Raw genomic sequence first — 6000 nt, 5'->3', positions numbered from 1 at the left:
ATGATGAAATATGCATGAGTTTTATTCGCGAAGTAATGCGAAATGTGCGCTTTTTCCACGAAATGAACGCTTTTTCGCGAAATAACCGTGAAATATCATCAAATTAAGTAGAAAACACGCAAAAACCGGCAATCGAGGTTGTGCGCGCAAACTGTCGATTTGTAACGAAACGTTTGCCTAACGTTTCCTACCACTTGCAGCTGAAGAACGTTTTATCTTCGATCACATCAGGAAGACGCTGCAAATTGGGATTTCCCATGCACATAATCTCAGTTCGAAAACTTCGCTCTCTGTCAAGCTGCATTCCTTTCTTCCCCCGAATATGCATTTTAGAAATGAAGTGATTTTGTGTTGATGTTTTCTTTTTGGTAGGACAGCTAAGTACTTGTGTATGTGTACAGTATATAAAAATGAAGTAGTTTATGAATTTATAGATCTTTTGTATGTTGTTTCCTCTCATGATGAAAAAGTGTGTGCCAATTTTTTTTTTCCACCGCTGGTATATGCCGCTGATTTAACATTTTACTTACCGCTCTCCTCAGTTTTTATTTACCATAAATTTGTCTCCTTAATTATGGTAATGTAACAAACGTACTAAACAGTTTTCATTGTAATACACTAATTATATGCTATTTATAATATATAAACAACCTGTTCTGGAAACCAGAGTGGACCAAACCCCCAATTGCGGAAGCAATCTAATGAATCCTAATTCACATTATCCAATTAATAAGCATTAACCTATCGTTGGACCCAAAAACATTTCTCCTCACAACATTTACATTTCAAATGTTCTGGATACTGGGAGAGTTTTGGTTCTGATTGGCGACCCACAACACAACCCCAAGAATAAAATAAAATATATACGAGGGTTGGGGATTAAGTCATGGCAACCCAGTAATAATTCGACAATCAAAGGATGTATTAACAATTTGTTATATACAACTGAAAGAGTATCCATTATGGATATTTTGTTGGTAGAAATCATGAAAGAAAACCCAAGCAACCCTGTGACAAGTTACAAAAACCTGTCTGACCCTGTGACATACACATGTGCACATGTTACAAAAACTTGTCTGATTATGACAAACCTTTGAAATAATCTCCGGCATTGTCCACAGCACGTTGCCATCTATGTGGAAGACGTCGAATACCATCGGCAGCACCATCCTCTTCACCATGCCTTACGCACAGTAAGGCTAATCGGGACTGGATCCTACAGTTTAAAAGTGGGATCCAACCACCATGTCCCTCTAACGGGAATCGAAACCGGGACCCCTTGATTACAAGACGACGACGCTACTACTGCGCCATCGGGGAGGCCAGATACCAGAATGAGTCGTGACATTAAATCACAATTAATTATTACAACATAAAATATATTATAACCAAATTGCATGTGTAACCCTGTTTTTCTCTTCATTTCTTGTAATATACAGTGTCCCAAAATAAGGTTTACGCTCTTTGAATGTTAATAACATTAAAGGTAACTTAACTGGACTTTTTGTATTTGAAGCTGCATTGAGTGTGAGCGTATGTTGTTTTTAGTTCCACCACAGTCCACCAGGCGGTAGGAATTTGTGTAAAATCCTGGTCCTCTTTGGATGACCACTTTACATCAAAGAAAGTTCCGAAAGATCAGTTTTCCCCCTAACAACCACATGTCAGGTCCACGTGGAGTCCAATAAATCGTCCCGTGAAACCTTTCCCACCAACAGCGTTCGTCCAAGAAATGACAGCTCTTGTCAACTCCACGTGGAGAAAATGAGATGTTGCTAATTCAGATTCTTTAGAGATTTCTAAACGCGAGGTTGCAGTGAGTGAATGAATGTCACTGCAGGCAAAAGCGACAGCATCGCTTTACAGAAAAACAGGTGGTGGCTCGAAACCAGATAAGTGTCCGATTGGCTTCCTCTGGGGTTGTGTCAAAGATGCCGAACTGGTGATACGTTCAAGACTTCAGCTATACCCAAAGTAGTAGAGGTGAGAAAATTTTCCTTTGAGCAATGTAAGAATTGTCAAACAACCACCCAGATCTCTCATTTTAACACATGAAACATTTGACATGATACAAGTGACTGACACTACCTGTGCTTCCCTTCCTGTGGAAACCACATCTGCTGTTTGTTGATTGGTCGATCTGTTCTATAGCATTGCAGACAAAGTATTGCTGCCAATGACATCTATAACTTTAAGGTACGTGACACGCAAAAAAGTTCACACTTTCTTTATTAGTGTCCCCGTTCAAAGAATGCAAACATTATTTTCGGACACACTGTAGCCTATACACATTAGTGTATATTACAAATAAAGAAAATGTGGCCGCGGTGGCTCAGTCGGTAACGCGTCTGACTACCATGCTCAAGGTCCCGGGTTCGATCCCCGGCCGGTTCAAATCCGGGAACTTTTCTAACGTTGGAAGCGGCTCCGGCTCCGCCCACCCAGCGTCGAATAACATGGCTACCTGGGGGAAACCCTGGGGGGTAAAGGCGGTCAGGGGCGTGATGCTGATCACATCACCCCCACTCACGACCGGATCAAGAGAGTGTGGGGCGTTACCCCCACACCCCCTATACGCCTTCGTGGCGTGGTGCTAAGCACAGGGGAGAACTTTTATAAATAAAGAAAATAAAAACTCGGGCGAACCGATAAAATTCGGAGCAAAAGAAAGCCCCTTCTTTCAATAAAAAAAAGTTTGTACATAATTAGAAACAAAGTTCTTAAACCATGTCCTAGTGACCGCTATAATGTTAAAAATAATAACATAACATGGCTACCAGAAAGAAATAACTCCAAACATTCTCCTTACTAGTTCTTCGGATTTGCCTGCCGAAAACCTCGCAGAGAAGATCAAAGAAAGGCGGTCCAGTAGAGTAAAGGGGTATAAGACAGGTGCCGTGATAGATGCTCGTGGAGTGTGGCATTTTTATCGATTTCTTCCAAAACCCTTCGCGTGGAGGTAGGTAATTTTCGTCAATAAATTTCGTTAATTCTGGTACGCAGGTTGGTATTAACAGCTCCATTTTCGTTTTCCGAGAAGGAGGGGGAACAAGATATAAGAAGTGGTTATTCACCCCGTCTAAAGGCTAAGATATTTATATATATGCATTGCTGTTGCAAGGTCTAGAGGCAAATTGGGCAACTAAACGAACTGGATCGTATTTTGCTGTGCACTCACTTACGCACGAAATCTCTTTCCATTTCTCTCTGTGTAACAAACAAGATAATGGTATCGAGAGTAATGTACTCAAATCGATATGGGAACGAGACTTTTTTCGAGGGTATAAATACCCGAAGAAAGAGAGACGATCCTTAGTGTCCGGACAAGACCGGCAAAGAAGCATTGTCCCGTATCCACACCTCTACTTGGTCCCGGGAATATGTGACGCAAGCGTAGGAAAATAAGTCTCTGCGCAAGTAGCACTCGTGGGGGCTAAAACCAATGAACGCGTGAGAGGGGAAACGTGGCTGCATCTACCAGCAGCTCGCACTGCCTTCTTCCGCCCACTCGCTTTCTCCCCTTCTCTGCCATTATGCGCGACCTTGCCCCTACAGATTGCAGACACAAGAGTGTAGTAGCTGAATCATGCCATACTGTTGAATTGTTAGTAAAAATTAAAATATAAGAAAGACATATCACAGAGACAAGATGCTATCGTCGATTTGGAATGCAGACCTCACGAATTCTACCATTTGCCTCATCCTGACAACCGGATCTGAATTGATAGGTGCTGGAATTTGTGTATCTAAGTAGCCGAACCGATCTGAGAAGGTCAGAATAAAAATCGAGGATCAGTGCTTAATTTGAAGTTCATGGGAACACATCTTGTCAACATCAAGGGAACAGGTGTCTCTCAGTTGCCTCATGTCTGAACGGATTATGCAAAAACCTCTCCTTCTTTAACACCTAGATTCCGATATGCATTATGTTCGAATTTTCAAAACTCCTGTGGAACAGGTGCCATTGCAGTTGACTATTGCAAGTGTATTTGTTACACTGAATTCGTTGCTTCCGTGGATGAATAATAGTCTAAAAACAATTGATTGATGTGGTTATTTTACGTCGCTGCCACTTTTGGCTAATCGTGACAACGAGGATGAGTTGTGACAAGATGAAATTGAAAGAACAATCACAAAGACACATGTACACTCCTGTTCACATAAAGTGGCACACTTATAGAGTTGAGCAGTTGAAAAATGTGAAACTTTATCTGGACAGGAGTGTACAGAACAGATTACAAGTCCAACAGAAGATTATACTGGCGCCATAGCCTCGTCAGTCTGCAAAACTTAAATCCAGTGTGTACTTCGTGGAAGAGAGGCTGACATTTTGATGTTTTCGGAAAGGTCACCTAACATCGTACACCACAGGTTAAAATCTGAAGCATATATCTCGACATGCAGTACACTATGTCTCGGGAATCTCTGGAGCAAACGGCCCATTCACTTTCTCCCCTTCTCTACCGTTATGCGCGGCCTTGCTTCATAGATTCTCGAGGCAAGGTGTAGAAAAGACCACTGATATGTCTGCACCAAAGCCACGGGTACAAAGGTATAGGCAAGTACAATTAGGCGTCTCCCACGTGTAACGGAACTTTAAAGAAAAACAAAAAAGTAATCTACACCTCCTGTCCTGAAGATATCACTTGCCCGCATCGTTTGAACATGATGCGTAACTCCTGAAAATGGCAGTCATTACACCGAACGTAGAATGCCATTAAATCTGCCACCCTAAAGCCGATTAGGAACACTACATGTAATGAGAACATGCATGCCAGTGAGGTTAAACGCCAATTGAATTATAAAAAAGCTATAGTTGATCGTGACGTCAGAAGCAGAGTAAGATCAAGAAGGTCCGTCGAATCGTAGTCTTCCTCCCTCATCAAGGACCTTGGACTAAGATTACATAGTATTTCAGAATTTTATACTAAACTCCTTATATACACTGTTGTAACGCGTACATGACAAAGTTTGAAAAAAGGAGAATATTCCCTTAATAATCCTTCATGAAGACCCTCTGAAATGGTGTACGTGGGAGGGCAAAGCCTTCCTCAATTAGAAATTAATCGTCAGGCATATTACCGATTATGTACATGAGTAGTGTAAAATACAATATTATAAACCCAAGAAAGGAAGAGCTCCCCTCAAGCAGATTTACCTACACTTAAACCTAGCTCAACATGCCCATATGAGCTTTTTGCTCAAGTGTGGAACCCCCTCTAATCCAAGAATTTTTGTAAAAAAGCCCTCATGGATTCCATGAGAAAGGAAGAGCCCCTCAGATTGATTTGCCTATACTTACAAAAAGGCACTTCCGTGAGATTGTTGTCCATAAACTTGTCAAAAATATGCCCCTCTTGATATTTTTTTTGGCCACACTTAAAACTACGCCAAACGTATTAATATGCACATACACACCCACACCCCCGCACATACTGATCTTGATCTTGACATGACCTTGACCTTGACCTTGATTTTGACAATTTTTTCGATTATTTTTTTTCGATTATTTTTTCGATTATTTTTTCGATTATTTTTTCGATTATTTTTTCGATTATTTTTTCGGTTATTTTTTCGATTGTTTTGACCTTGACCTTGATCTTGATCTTGACCTTGAGATGACCTTGACCTTGATCTTGATCACACCCACCCACATACACACCCACACCTACCCACACACCCACCCACATACACACATACACACACACATACACACATACACACACACACACACACACACACACACACACACACACATGCACTAGGTATACACACTAGGTATACACAGCACAGTGTTGAACCCAACTGATCCAGTATAGAGTTTTGATTTGAATCCCAAGAAATTGTATATAATAAACAACAACAAAAATTCCATAGCCAAACACACACACACATGCACTAGGTATACACACTAGGTATACACAGCACAGTGTTGAACCCAACTGATCCAGTATAGAGTTTTGATTTGAATCCCAAGAAATTGTATATAATAAACAACAA

This window comes from Lepisma saccharinum, chromosome 14 (assembly GCF_977018435.1).
Source record: "Lepisma saccharinum chromosome 14, izLepSacc3.1, whole genome shotgun sequence".
Classification (NCBI taxonomy): Eukaryota; Metazoa; Arthropoda; class Insecta; order Zygentoma; family Lepismatidae; genus Lepisma; species Lepisma saccharinum.
Note: the sequence above shows the minus strand (reverse complement) of the source record.